This window comes from Choloepus didactylus, chromosome 2 (assembly GCF_015220235.1).
Source record: "Choloepus didactylus isolate mChoDid1 chromosome 2, mChoDid1.pri, whole genome shotgun sequence".
Taxonomy (NCBI): Eukaryota; Metazoa; Chordata; class Mammalia; order Pilosa; family Megalonychidae; genus Choloepus; species Choloepus didactylus.
This window is the reverse complement of record NC_051308.1, coordinates 155881471-155897386: the sequence shown is the minus strand read 5'-3', so window position 1 is coordinate 155897386 and position 15916 is coordinate 155881471. Positions and strand designations below refer to the sequence as shown.

Here is a 15916-nt window from a genome sequence, read left to right as displayed (position 1 = left end):
ATTTTCTCAGATAAGAAAGTATCAGGACTTTAAAGGAGTTTGTTCTAACGAATGGCTGAGTTTTTCAAGCTAGGACTGTAACTTGGCTGTGCTGACATATGGCTTTGTGCCTAAGCCATTAAACACTGTCATGCTCATCCCTACATCTCGTGACTGCCTCGGGCCCTCTTCACTCCCACCACCTCAAATGGGCAATAATCCAATTCAAAGATGATAACGATTTCACTGTTTCTGAAATGGGCAGGTCCTCATCTAAATTAAGGTTATCTAGCAGCAACAGAGAGAAAAAGGCAGGCACCCACAGGCACAGAACAAGGTGACAGATGAGGGAAGTGAGGGGTGGGATTGTGAGGCTGTGCCAGTTGTCTTGACAACAGCATTGTACAGATGTGTGCATACTGATCTGCATGATTTAAAGCAGTGAAGTCATTTTTATATTTTCTCTTTTCATTTTGCATTTCCAGGGAAGGTCCTGTCGGTTGGCTCCACTTATAGCCACAGGGGACTAACTATCATGTAGTCTAATGACTGGCTTGACTTGCTCCTGAGCGTTTTCAAAGAGTGAGGTCCACACTTGGTGCCTTCATTTCTTTACCTCCTCCTCATGCCTCATCCCACCAGCTGCCACTAACTTCACATGATGATGTGTTAATTGCCAAATCTGATGGACAATGTTTGGTCCTTACCTTACTTTACCTCTGAGGAATCTGACTCTGCTGGCAAACTTTCTCCCTTGATGTCTGTTCCGGTTTGCTAATGCTTCCCTTTTGCAAAACACCAGAAATGGATCAACTTTTATAAAAGGGGATTATTTGGTTACAAAGTTACAGTCTTAAGGCCATAGTGTTCAAGGTAATGCATCAACAATCGGGTACCTTCACTGGAGGATGGCCGATGGCGTTCTGAAAACCTCTGTTAGCTGGGAAGGCACGTGGCTGGTGTCTGCTCCAAGTTCTGGTTTCAAAATGGCTTTCTCCCAAGATGTTCCTCTCTAGGCTGCAGTTCCTCAAAAATGTCACTCTTAGTCGTTCTTGGGGTGTTTGTCCTCTTTTAGCTTCTCCAGAGCAAAGTGTGCTTTAAAAGGCCATCTCCAAAATGTCTCTGTAAACTGCAGTTCCTCTCTCAGCTCCAGTGCATTCTTCAAAGTGTCCCTCTTGGCTATAGCAAGCTTGCTCCTTCTGTCTGAGCTTATATAGGGCTCCAGTAAACTAATGAAGGCCCAAGATGAATGTGCTGGGCCATATCTCCATGGAAACTTTCTAATCAGAATTATCACCTACAGTTGGGTGGGTTGCATCTCCATGGAAGCACTCAAAGAATTACAATCTAATCAACATTAATAGGTCTGCCCACACAAGATTGCGTCAAAGATAATGACATTTTGGGGGACATAATACATTCAAACTGGCACAACGTCCGTGTTTCTCTTTTGGCTTGTATGACACTTGTTTTTCCTGATTCTCTTTTTCCTGCTTGGCCACTCCTTGGGCCCCTCCCTTCTGTCCAGCATTGTGCTCTCCAGGGCTCTGTACTCCACCCTGTTCGCTCTTCCTTCTGCACACTTTCTCTGGGATGCTCAATCACCACATGGCTTCAATGACCCATGACTCTTTCTCTCCAGTTTGTCTCACCCAGACATGATTTGTCTAAGTCTCTGACCCTACCTCAGCCACTCACTCCTGTGCCTTATCATTCCAATAATGGCAGCTCCTCTAGAATCTCAAGTTAATGCATCCACTCTTTGCCACTCCCTCCTATCTTTCTAGTTCATTCTCTCTAGAATCCCGTATACAATCCTTTGATCCACCAGGATCATAGTCTATTGATTCATCTAACTTTTTGCTTTCCCTTACTCCCTTCATGTCCTCATTCTCCTAACTGAGCTTAAATCCCTTGCTCAATCATTATACTCACGTCCTGCCTTAAGCCCTGGCCTCTCCCTTGCCCCTCTCTCATTTCTTCAAACTTATTTGGTGAAATCACAATCTTGGTTAAATCCAATTCTCTTCCACTTGCATCATTGCAGTAGAATATGACTTGGAGAAAATCATACAGCCACTTACTTAGTGGTTCCTTAATGTTGCCAGGCAAACACCCTATTAGCTCCTGGTCCTTTCATTCTCTCAGTTAACCAGTTCCACTCCCCACCCCTCTCCCCCATACTCCCTCTCAGCTAATGACCTTGCTTCCTACTTCAATGAGAAAATTGAAGCAATCAGAAGAGAATGTCCACAGACTTCCACCCACATCCAGCCACCTACTACCATCTGCACCCACACTCTCTGCCTTGTGGCCTGTTCCCACAGGTGAACTATGAGCTACCCATGCTCCCATCTAGTCTAAAGCCAGCCCTCTGCCTGTGCACTGAGCCCCATACCCCTTCTATGGAAAGACATCACTATAGCTCTTCTCTCTTCTCTCCAGCATCTTCAGTGTCTTGCTCTCCACTGGGGCTCTCCCATCAGCCTGGCACCCCAATTTACTCAGAGTAAAAGCCAAAATCCTTACAGAAGTCTGCATGGCCCCACAAAGTCCACCTCTCCCATCACCTCTCTGACTTCATCTCCTGATTCTCTTCCCTTGCTCACTTTACTTCAGATTCCCTGGCCCTCTTTGCTGTTCCTTGAACCTTAGGATCTTTTTTTTCCCTTCTTCTGTCAGAGATGCTCTTCTTCTGCTTGGCTGACTCCCTTTCCTTCTTCAAGTCTTTGCTCAAATATCATTTCTCAATGAGGCCCTCCCCGACCACCTGATTAGTTCTGCAACACCCTCTTTTCCCCAACCTCAGCACTCCTGACCCCTCTTATCCTGCTCTCCTCTTTCTTCTTTTGCTTATTGTCTACCTTACTATGTAGTTTGCATGTTTATTATGTTTATTAATTGTCTGTTGCCACATTAGTATGTAAGCTCCTTAAGGGAAGGTATCTTTGTTTTGGACATTAATGTTTTCCAAGCACCTAGAATGGTATCTGGCACAAGAGTATGAACACAAGAAATTTTTGTTAAATGAATGGATACCTGTGGGTCCTATCCATGCAGGTGGATGTCCTCTCTGTTCTCACCTCTTCTCATCTTTCTATTCTTATTTCCTACAATATTAGCTCATATAATGAGAAGTTTGCAGTTTCTCAGATACACTACAATCTTTCCTCTTCATCAGTCTCTGGAATTATCTTTCAATCACACAAAAGTTCTTGCCATTTTCTGCAAATGCCATGCTCTTCTGCATCTCCAGACATCTCCTCCTTTGTACAAATGTGATCTGCTACTCAAGAGTCAACCCAAATAACTGCTCTTTGGGAAACCTTCCAAGGGATTTCAGGCCCTTCCTCTTCCTAGGTTCCCATAACACCTTGTGTATAACTGTATGACCTGAGAAGAAACTGTCTTAATCTTCTCTGTGGTCCTAGTGCCTCCTAAATGCCTGGCATTGTGTGCTGAGTATATGCTCATGTGTTTAGGAGAACAGATAGAGAGGGGACTAGCAAAGATTGGTATGCATAGCTACTGTCCATTGTGGTCAGACCCTTCAGGCTCCTGAATTCTGCAGCCTTTTTCTCCTTTTGGTTATGAGCCCTTCAACTCGACTTGTGGACCTCACTGCACTCCCAACACCAGACTCTAAGAACAATGTTGACCATGGCAGAAGTTATGTAAGGAGCTCCTTTCCATCACCCTTGAGGTTAAAATAATGTCACTGCCACCAGTACTCTGTCCCTTGTGTCCAAGTTCGGAAAACTGGACCTTTAACTCTTTGCAAAGACCCAACCTCCCCCCTTGAATTCTATTTTAGATGCTCAGAAATATTTGTTGAATGCATAAAATAAAATATTTCTACTCATATTCTATTGACTGGAACCTAGTCACATTGCCACATCTGACCATAAGGGAGGCTGCAAAATGTGGTTTATCTGCATGTTCAGGAATAAGAAAGAAAGTGAGGGGATATGGGAGCCCCTTCTCCATGCTTTCTGGGTAACTATTAATGTTTTCCAAGGAGGAAATATTTTGTTAATACCTAGGGTTTGGCTTCACTCCCCTGGTGAACTGGAAAGGAGCTCATGGAATCAAAGTCTAGTTTTTCCCTGTGAACTTAAGGTCAAGCTCTTTTTCTCTACTTCCTCACACTTGTTTAGTCCTCTAGGTTTTACCATGCTAATGGCTAAAGGAGACATGAAACATAAGAACTTTTTCCTGTACCTGCTAGTTATTTCAGGGATACGGGCCCCCCAAACCCATTTAATTGCATCAGTCACATACTGAAAAAAACAGAGAAGAGGAGAAGAAAGCTGTATTAAAAAGAAATATTTCAGTTGCAAGTGTTAGAAGCCTGATTTATAACTTTTTTTTTTTAACAGGATATTAATTTGCTCAAGTCCCTGAGAAGTTCATGAGAAAGGCTAGCTTCAGGGATAGTTGGATCCAGCAATTCGAGCAATGATTTTATTTCTCTCTCTTCTTTGCTTAGCTTAATTCTCACATAGTTTCTCTCTATGAGTGGCAAGATGGCTGCTGGCAGTCCCAAGAAATTATTTTGCCCAAGAATTCTGGCAAAATACCAGGAAAGACTGATTGGCCTGGCTGAGTCATACACACATCTCTGAACCCATCACTGTGGTCACAAGGATGGAAGACTTTATGAGGTAGGCTTAGGACAACATAAGGTCCCGATGTGGGTTGCGGAGAAGGTAATTTGTCGTCATGTCAGCCCTGCTGGCATGGAATGAGCCAGTGTTATTATAAAATGGGTGAGGGAAGAAAGGAAAGGAAATTAAAAATGTGTCCACAACAGATGCATCCAAAATCTTTTAGGCTATGAGGAATGGATTGCTTTTACTCCTTTTGTCCCATAAATATATTTAATAGATGGTAGTTCATTTCTCTTACTTGAAGCTTCCCAACTGTCTGACCTTCCAGTTTTCACTAACTACTGGATTCCCAATCACTGAACTTGGCTCACATCTTGGGGCACCCAGGTGCCTTGTGTTCAATGTCCTGAACACATTGATTGCTGGTTTGGTGAGAGAGTTACATGCTATGTCCTGGTCTTCCTCCATCTGCCATATCCATTGTCGATGGTTGGGTAAGGTTCAATCATGTTCCGACTGTGACGGGGTTGGCACCTCTGTTTTTGTTATAATGTTAAGCAGGATTTTTGCATATGTCAGCACATCAAGATAGTGTTTTATTTGGCAAGATGATGCATGAGGATTATGATTACCTTTTTGTTCTCTAGGAAAATTGCTTCTTTTGTTTAATGTGAATGTTCAGGTTAAAATATTAATATTTTAGAAAATATTTTTCTGGTAATAAATACATATTCACTAAAGAAAATCTAGGAAAATACAAAAAATTAGGAAAAAGAAAGAAATCTGCATTTTTTAGCAATTATTCTTGCTGTAGATTTCTTGCTGGAATTTTTTCTTATGCTTGGGTATGTGTGTGTGTATGTACAATTAATAACAAAATTAAAACCGTATCTTATTTATTCAAAGTTTTAACCTATTGTTTTATTTAATATAGCAATGCAATATTTTTCATGTCATTAAATATTCTTCTAAAGCATGATTTTTTTTTATTAAATTCAGTTTTATTGAAATACATTCACACACCATACAATCATCCATGGTATACAATCCACTGTCCACAGTATGATAACATAGTTATGCATTCATCACCACAATCTATCTCTGAACGTTCTCCTTACATCAGAAAGAACCAGAACAAGAATAAAAAATAAAAGTGAAAAAAGAACACCCAAATCATCCCCCCATCCCACCCCATTTGTCCTTTAGTTTTTATCCCCATTTTTCTACTCATTCATACAATAGATAAAGGGGGTATGATCCACAAGGTCTTCACAATCACACTGTCACCCCTTCTAATCTACATTATTATATAATTGCCTTCAGGAGTCCAGACTGCTGGGTTGGAGTTTGGTAGTTTCAGGTATTTACTTCTATCTATTCCAGTACATTAAAACCTAAGACGTGTTATCTATATAGTGCATAAGAATGTCCACCAGAGTGACCTCTCGACTCCATTTGAAATTTCTCAGCCACTGAAACTATTTTGTCTCATTTTGCATCCCTCTTTTGGTCAAGAAGATACTCTCAGTCCCATGATGCTGGGTCCACATTCATCCCCGGGAGTCATTCTGCATTGCCAGGGAGATTTACAACCCTGGGAGTCGGGTCCCACATAGGGGGGAGGGCAGCGAGTTCACCTGTCGAGATGGCTCGGTTAGAGAGAGAGAGGGCCACATCTGAGCAACAAAGAGGTACTCAGGAGGAGACTCTTGGGCACAATTATATGCAAGTTTAGACTCTCCTTTGCAGTAATGAGCTTCATAAGGGCAAGTCCCATGATCGAGGGCTCAACACATCAAACTGCCAGTCCCAATGTTTGTGACAACATCAACACCAGTCCAGGTGAGGATGTCCAACACATCCGCACCTTCCCCCAGATCCTTGGGGCTGGGGAGGGGGAAGCTGTAAATATATTTTTTTTTGTCTGCCCAAATTACTCTGGGATGTGTCACTATTTCACTCCAGCCTATACTAACCTACCGTATCTCACTTCCTATTCAAAGTTCCTAAAGCATGATTTGTAATGGGTACAGAGTCCACATTACATAAGAGTGTTGTTAAATTTATTTCATCAATTCTGTATTTTGGACATTTAGATTGTTCATACTTTCATCTTGTAAATAACGCTGTAATAAACATCTTTGAATTTAAATCTTTGGGTGTGTTTCAAGATAAATTCCTGAGCATTGACTCCTGAATTGTTTTTGGTATTTGTACATATTCTGAACTAATATCAGAGACATTATGCTGTTTTATACTCCTGTCAAGTATGTGTGAGCATGTACATTTCCCTACACTTTCTCCAACACTGGGGAGTGACATTTAAAAATTGCTAATTTGAGAGGAGGAAGAAAAGTCATCTCATTTTTGTTTTATTTGTATGTCTTGATTGCTGGTAAGTTTGTCCAATTTTATGCATTTATCAGCCATTTGTATTTCTTCTCTGAAATGTCTTCTCATAGTTTTTGCTTGTTTCTTTTGGTGTGTTTGTCTTTTCCCTTTTGTTGTTAACAACTGTTTGATCACTCAGCAAAACAAACCAGGTCTGAGAGACAGAAGTTCTAGGTTCTATAACTTCCTTCTCTAGAAAATGGAGAAATATTAGGTGGATTCATAATCCATTTTTATAGGTCAAAATGTCAAATATCAGCCATTTCAGATGCTGAACTTGTAGTACTTGCCTTACCTTTATCACAGATAAGATGAGGAGTGTGCAAATGCTAATTATGCAGCATGTACAAATCAAAGTAAAGAATTTGCTAGTACATTAACAGCAATCTTCTAGGTGCAAGGCATTTTACCTACAGTATCTTGTTCATTTCCCACCACAACCCTGCTGGTAGGTATTCTTTTCCCCATTTAGCTGATGAGGAAACTAAGGCTCTGCCAGTTTAAGAAGCAGAGCCAGATGTGAGTTTGTGTTTGTCTGACTCCTCTGGCCCATGGTCTTTCCACTGTGTGACTCTGCTTCCCTCCAAGTCCTTTATAAAGGCAGGTAAGCTACCTTCTATGAGAAAAGTCTTCCTCCCAGGCAAGATCTACTTCAGTGGCTCGCTAAGTGATGGATATCAGCCAAAAGCTGGGCAGACCTGGCCTGGATTAGCATGGTGACTTGACCAAGTCTCATTAGTAACATAAAGATCCTTAATGAGTTGTGATTATTTCCTTTGGAAATGATTGTGTTTCAGAGACATGCAATTTTGGGTACTTATGAATGTGTTTGGTTCAAGGGGCTAAGGGCTGTAATGTTTCAGAATCATGGCCATCTTGGGTAATTGCTTAGGTCATTCTCATTTACAGTTGCCTAGCTTATGATGAGGCAGATCCATAACCCTTATAATTGCAACTGAGAGAATTATACTTGTAGAATTCTGAAATTTCCAAAGAGGTATCATGTGCTCCATAGTTCCTTACCTCTCCATTCTGGGCATGTGAGAACAAACAAAATCCCTGGAAGAATAATATTTCCAGAAATATGAGGAAAAACTTAATTTCTTCCATTTTATAACCAGATGTTTTCCAGCAGGAAGGAAAATCTCCATAGAATGCAAGGTTCCCAAACAAATGAAACATCTAAAAGAATTTTCCTTTTAGCACATTGCATTGCATTACTTGCAAGCTGGCTGGTGAATAAAAGATGCTTTGAAGTTTGCACGGCCTATTTAAAATGTTTCTTAGGGATAAGGACACACATTCCTAATCTATCAACAGGTATATTTTCTTGATCATCTACTGTGCTTAGTTAGCCTTTGGGTGTAGTACTTTAGTAATCAAAGCAGCAGTTAGAAGTTTTGAAGAAGACCCTGGGCAGGCAATGTGGAGATGCCAAAATGAGGAAGTCTTGGTAATTGACCAAGTGGCCTTGCAAACTGGCAAGGGGACTAAGTCTAAGGCAAGAAGATGTAATACAAGTTAAAACATGATACATGCCATAGAGGAGCAAGAAACAAATGCAAAGGGAGTTCGAGCGAGTAGAGGTGATTTCTGACTTGGGAGACCAAGGCAGTCTCTGGGGAAGATTTAGGATGGGAAGGCTTTGGACAGGATGAAGTGTTCACGAGTGGGGTGAGGGTGGTGGGAGGGAGGGTAGAGGATTCCAAGCAAAGGAAACAGCAGAAGCAAAGTCATGGGGTGACAGTGACATGTGGGGAGAGCAGTGTGGCGTGGTGGGGGCAGGATTCTTGGGAAATTCTTGAGGGAAAGTGAGAGATCAGCCACATGTGGTGTGTGTCATGCTAACTGGATGTAAAGCTGGTCTGCCTTAGAATTCACGGGAGGTGACTTAGCTTAAAAAAGATGTTGCTATAACACTTGTACTTATCATAGGGTCTCAAGGGTGTGTGTGTGCTGGGGGCGGGTCACAGCCGGCATTAGAGTGAAACTCCAGGGTGTATAATTGTTTTAGCATTAATCAGTCCAAAGTAAGTAGGGAGACTCTTGGGAATTATGGAACAGTGCCTGGCACGTTGCTAATACGTATTAAATAGCTCTGAATAAAAATGGACACGGCTTTCTGCTACAGTAGGCAGATTACTTAACTCTCTGGGAGTTGAATACTTGGAGGAGAAAAAGGATGGTGTCTCAGACACTGTCTGGTGTCCTGGCAAAATTCATTTTCCCTTGTCAATGTGAATGGTTGCCTCCAGGGAGGAAGACAAGGCAGGCTCTCCTGAGCAACTCCGATCAATGCCCCAAATCCTAAAGAGTCTTGTCCGGCACAGAGAAGGCAGAGTGACCTCTTGGGGAGGGGACTTGGGTAGAGATCAGGGGCCAGCTGTCTTATCCTTTCTTTTGCTTAACTGGACACATAACCTAAAGAAAATCCTTTGATTCCTGAAGGCCTAACTTTTTTTTTTTTTTTTTCCTGTAAAATGAGGGTAAACCAAAAGTATTTGTGAAAGTTTGCAGCTAAGAGCCATGTACTACTGTTCACGATGATACAAGACCATAGGGCTTCTTAAGGGAGAGGTCACTCGGGGCATTCAGGGACAATGGCCATGCACCTGTCTGTCTCCTCATTCTGTCTTCACTTGAAGGAGCTGAGCATGGTCTGATGGATGCCTGTCACCCCGTGGAGCCACCCACCAGGGTTAACTAGTGCCTCTGCCCTTGAAAATGCTCCTACCCTTAAAGATTACACTTGAGCATTAAGCTCATTGCCTGGAAGAGCATGGTACACTAGGGAGTTGAAATAAGTTAGTGGTACTGGGTTTTTTTTCTATCTTCTGACTATCCTGAGGATTTTTAAAGACCCTTTCCACACAACAACCTCACCCCTTTATAAATACCACCACTCCACTCTTCCCAAAGCTTCTCACCACTGAGTGGATGCTTAGAAACTTGTGCCATCTAATAAGTCCTGATTTTCTGAATTACACTAATGTATCAAGTCATGAAGTCAGGCGGCAGAGCAGGCAATAAAAGGGACGCAGGTCAGCTAGTGCATAGTTGCCTCCAGGAATGCCAAGCATTGCCATCTCTTTGGTGTCATCCTTTGCTGCCCCTTTATGGGGAGTGGAGTCAAACAAGCTAATGGATGAGTCAGCTGGTGAAATGTTCCATTACAGTGTGCAAAATGCCATCACCATTAAAATAAGCAAAAGCTTGACAAGTAAATGATTTCTTTCAAATAAATGGACAGTTTTTAAATCTGATAAGAACCAGATGAACCTGTAGTTCTCTCTGGTTAGTAGTGGCTCAGGCCCAGAAAAGGGTTTAGAAAGTTGTTCTGGAGGTCAGACAGAAAGAATGCTTTCTTTACTCACCATTGAGACCTGAGGGAGGGGGGAGAAGGGGTAGAAACCAGAGACTACTAGGGGATGGAGCTCAGAGGACTGGCATGGCTGAGAGGGCCTGAGGCTGCAGGAGCCAGTGACATTGCCATCTGGCTTCAGTTTAGTGGGCTTTGGAAAGTAAGTTGGTGTTCTGAAGGCAAGGCAAGAGGGTTCCCAGCGCCAGGGAACAGAATAAATGAGAATTTGTCTCTAAGCCACGGATTCTGGAATTTCCCATAATTAACATTCCAGTTGAACATTCAAAAGGCCTGAGATTTTGGTAGGCCTGTAAATTAAAAGAGGATAAGCTATTTAGGGTCTAGTCAGGAGGGTAATGGTCTGGGAAACCATCGCTTTTGGGACTCAGTTTCTGCATCTGTAAAGTGGCAATAGATTCAGAAATTTAAAATATGTTTGCCCTGATGGGGAACCTGGAGATGATCCAGTCTCAATCCTTAATTTTCCAGAAAGGGATCCTCAAGCCAGAGAGGCAAAGTTTGTTACTTTAGTAATATTAATACTGAGTGTGCTAAATGCCCTAATATTTAAATTCATTTAAGGCTCGTAAGTTCTTTCTGAAGAGTTATTACTATTATTCCTACTTTACAGATGAGAAAACTGAGACTTAGGATTGAGTAACTTGCCTGAGGTCACACAGCTAGTATACACTTACTATGTGCAGGAATTTGAGTTATGCTGGATTCTGGAGCCTGAGGTTTTAGGGAAGGAGTGCATATCAGCTCATATAGAAAAATTTTCATTTTTATTTCTCAATGGTATGGGAGAATCATAAAGATGAGGCATAAGAGAGGTAACAGTGCTTCTTTAAACAGTCTGTGATGCAATGTTCATGAATAATAATAACTGGGACTGTGCCATCTATGTGTCAGATACTACATTAAGCTTTATACCTGGATTACAGCAATCATTAAGTCCGCACTTCAACCTTATGAGGTAAGTGATATCATGATTCCCACTTTATAGATCAGCAAACTGAGGCACAGAGATTAGTGTCTAGGTCTCCCAGTTAGTAAAGATGGAGTCAGGATTTGAACCCGTGGTCCTAACCTCTGTTTTGTGCATATATCTGACATGTCTGTTAACGGCATATCTTTCCACACAGCTACCTTATGATGACAATTTACATTTATGATAATGACCTTGATCCTTAAAGGCAGATTAGAATATATTCACTGGATCTTAGTTGGGAGATGCAATCTATTGTGCTCAAATGATTGGAGAAGGGTAGTCCATGCAATCTCCAGTTCACACTACTAGATTAACGTCTCAGTTCCTGACCATGCACAGTTACTGAGCTATTTGCTTAGGTTGAAGGGATTAAGCTAATTTTCAGCTCCTTGGATGTAAGGTTTGAAAAATACACACACACACACACACACAGACACACACACACACACACAAAGACCTGACTACAGCTTACCCAAACCTGCCCTCTCCACCTCAAAATTGGAAGGGAACCCTTCCTTGCCATTAGTCTTGGCTTTCTCTCTTTGGTTGTATTGGAGGTCATGGAGCAGATGGGATGAACACTAAGGATTTGAAATAGGTGTTGAAAGGTGTAGAATGAAATCATTTAAAGTAGAGGCTCTTCCAAATGATTTCATGACTAAGATCTAAATTATTCATTTGAGAAATTAATCAGTTTGGATTTTAAAAGTTACTGTAGGGTGTTTTTTCTTTTTCTTCTTTTGCCTCTAATGGATGATTTGAGGGAATTGACTTTTATATTAAGAAGATAAAACATGAGTTTGCAAAGTTGCTGTCTGGTCTTATTGCCTGATGGGCTGCCTAGGAAAAGGACTCTGATGAGTCTTGGATCCAAAGGTGCTTGAAGGCAGGAACTACATATACACAATTCCTTTGTCTATTATTTAATGCAGAAGAGCCTTGCACAACTGGGCTCTGTACACTTGCCTGTGAAATGATAGGCAGGAGCTGGCTTGAAAACTAAAACCCCAACTGGAGAGTCGCCCCCATTCTTAGCTAGCCATCACTCCTCCTTGACCTTAGTCTCTGCTCCTTGCCTGAGTCTAGCCCGGAACTGGATGCCATCCCAGAAAGGTAAATGGTGTGGGTTAGCAAAGCTGATAAAATGATCTGTGCTTTAGCTGGCTTCCTTGTTTCATGTGCATTTTATCTGAGCCTGTCTGAAGACAGTGCCCTGCTTTTGGAAGGAGGCCCACTGAGTCATGCCAGACTTCCTAGCTTTTCCTCTTGCATGGTAACAGGCTATGCTTGAGCATGGAATTGCCCCCATGTCTGTCTATCTATATACCATTTTCCCCAAGCCCACAGACAACCCTCGCTCTTTTTCTTATCTATATTCAATTTTTCTAGTCATCTTCAGCTTAAAAAAAAAAAAATCGCTCTTTTACTCTATATCACCGATCTATGCCCTTCTCCTTTTTCTTCCCTTTAGTTTATGTTCACCTTTTCTGAGCTAAGGTTTTGCATTAAAATTATGATAGCTATGATTTATTGAATGTCTTTTGTGTGTCTGGATCTATGCTTGTAATTTTATTAATAATTATTTGTAACAGTTGTTATTGCTATACACTTATTATGTGCCAGGCACTGTGGTAGTGCTTTACATACATTGATTCATGCAATCCTTATAATGTGGGTACTATTTTTAAACCATTTTATGGATGTGGAGACTGAGGATCAGTGAGGTTAATTAGCTTGCCCAAGGTCATCCAGCTAGTAAGTGGCAGAGCCTGGAGTCAGGCAGTGTAATACCTGACCCCATACTCTTAACCACTATAATATATTGTCTCCCTTTTAAATCTTTGATCTTCCACATCCTTCACAACCATCCTGCAAGCTCAGTATATCACTGTACATACCTAGTAAAATCCATATTTTGATCTCAGGTCTGTCTACCTCCAAAATCTATGCTCTTTCCTCTCTCCAAATTGCCTTTGGGAAAGATAGACTGATTATTCACTACCACCTGCCTAATTGCTTCTTGCTCAGACATAGAGGAAAAGGCAGACTTTTTTATACCATATAAGTTGCCTGGGAAAATCCAATGGTTTAGTCCAGTGGTTTTCCAATGTCTTTAACCTTAGCATTCGTTCTTCAGATCTTATATGGTAGCAGAGCTTCTGTGGTTGAATTAAGAGTAGGGGACTAGTATCCATATTTTGCCCCCTGCTCTACCTTCCAGTACCCATGGTCTCTGTGGTTCCTCCATCAAACCCTAAAGAATACAAGAAAGCACAGATGGAAAATCACTAATTTCATCCTAAGTCAGGGACGCATGGTAAACATCCCCAAGTTATTTATCCCACATCTGCATTGAGCATCAGCATAAGAATATTCTTGCAAGACATAAATCATTTTAAAAAGCAAAGTATTGTCCTTTTTCTAGTCAAAGACACATTTTAAAGCCTATCTTCCTATAATGTCCATTAAAAGGAATTTATTGGTAAAATCAAATAAATAAACAGTCATCTAGTGCCTACCAGTCTCAGGACTACAAAATGTAATCTGACATGGTAACTTTCATTTTAGTTGCAAAATAATTATTATCTTCAGTTTTGTGAATGATTTAAGCCCAGGTAGTTAGGGCTAGTCCAGGACTATAGTGCAACAATCATATTGCCTTGCATTTCTCCTCCCATAGGAACTCCAACATTTGCAGTGGACATATCGTAAAATGATGCTATGATTTTAACTAAGCGACTAGAATCACCTATAGCTCACTTTCTTCCTATAGAAAACTCAGAGGACATGCGAAAGTCATGGATCTCAGCTGCTGTTTTTCTTTTTAGGAAACCAAAGTGGATCATGGATAACATGGAAAAATGCAGAGTATCATCAAGCCAAACCTGAGGTTTACTGCCTGTATCTATTATCTTTACTCTTTTGATTATCAAACTAATTTTCTAAATTTTGACCTTCATATCTAAGGGCAGGAATATCTGACTTCTCTGAAAGAGAGGTGGGGAAGATGCTGTTTTGGGGGATTGAATCATGATTACCAACAAAAGACCAGTTCAAGTCTTAATCTGTGTTCCTGTCACTATGAACCCATTTGTAATTAGGACTTTTGAAGATTTTATTATTAGATAAGATGGGGCCAAACTGAATTAGGGTGGGCCTTAAACCCTATGGCTGGAAGCCTTATAAAGAGGAAATTCAGATGAACTCAGAAGAAGAAGCCAGAGAGGAAAGAGAGATTGCCATGAGACAGGGACAGCTGTGGTGGTTGCAAGCTGTATGTACCCCCCAAAAACATATTCTTAAACTTAATCCATTCCTGTGGGCATGAACTTATTGTAAGCAGGACCTTCTGATAAGGTTACTTCAGTTAAGGTATGACTCACCTCAATCAGGATGGGTCTTAATCCTATTACTGGAGTCCTTTACAAGTGGAATGGAATTCAGAGACAGAGAGAAAACCACAGGGGGAGCAGCCAGAAGCTGAAATCAATGGAAACTGTAAGGGAAAGGAGAGACCAGAAGAGGCTGCCAGGTGCCTTGCCATGTGACAAGCTAAGGACAAAGGATCACCAGCAGCCAGCCCCAGAACACCACAGTGTTTGGGGAGAAAGCACTGTCTGGATGATCCCTTGATTTGGATTTTCTCTTAACCTCAAAACTGTGAACTAATAAATTCCCATTGTTTAAGCTGACCCAATGCATGGTATTTTCTTGAGCAGCCTAGAAAACTAAAACAATTGCCATCACCAGAATTCTCCCAACTCCAGGAGAAAGCATGGCCTTACTGACATTTTGATTTGGACCTCTAGTCTCCAAAACTGTGAAATATTAAATGCTTGTTTTTAAAGCCAACCCATTATGTGATATTTGTCATAGCACCTTGGCAAACTATGACAGATGCCATATATGTCTTTTAGGTTTATGAGTATATGAGGTCATGGCAAAGAATGCTATATGTCTATCAAATCCCATTCCTTTGTCTTTTAGGTGCATACCTGGACTACATTTCCAAGACTTCTTTGCAGTGGGGTGGCATCATGTCATTGAGTTCCAGCCAATAGAAGTTGGCAGAAGTGATGTGCCCATAAATTCATCCTATGCAAACATTCTCCATGATCTCTCCTCCTGTGTTTTCTGGCTGAATGGAGATGACTCTGAGTATTTAGAGGAGGGTGGAGCTAGAGGATGGAAGGAGTGTGGGTCTCTGAATGATTATGTAGAGCAGAGCCTCATCCACCAGCCCACTTGGACTGTAACATGAGCAAGGATCAAAATTTTATTGTGCTAACCCACTGAGATTTGGGAAATGCTTGTTACGGAAGTTAGCCTACCCTGACTTGCACAGAAGTACAGTGAATAGAGCAAAGTATAGGAGTCAGATGATCTTGGATTCTAATACAAACTTTGCCACTTACCAGCAGTGTGACCTTGTGCAAATTACTTAACCTTTCAGAGTTTCAACTTCATTTGTAAAATGGGAATATAATAACACTTACCTCATAGGGTTGTGGTAGCACTCTATGAAAACATATGTGTATAGTGCCTGTTACATAGCAGGTGTAGCAAGATTTCAAATTTACTCAC

At 41.3% G+C, this 15916-nt stretch overlaps 1 long non-coding RNA gene across 1 annotated transcript in view; it reads left to right on the top strand.

The window, feature by feature from the left end:
• The window catches only part of LOC119527081, a 109623-nt gene extending 94076 nt beyond the window's left edge, over window positions 1-15547 (top strand). Inside the window, exons 4-5 of the long non-coding RNA XR_005215321.1 lie at window positions 14161-14233; window positions 15320-15547. This is a non-coding gene — a long non-coding RNA (uncharacterized LOC119527081). The remainder of the gene's footprint in view (window positions 1-14160; window positions 14234-15319) is intronic.
• Window positions 15548-15916: the final 369 nt, after the last annotated feature.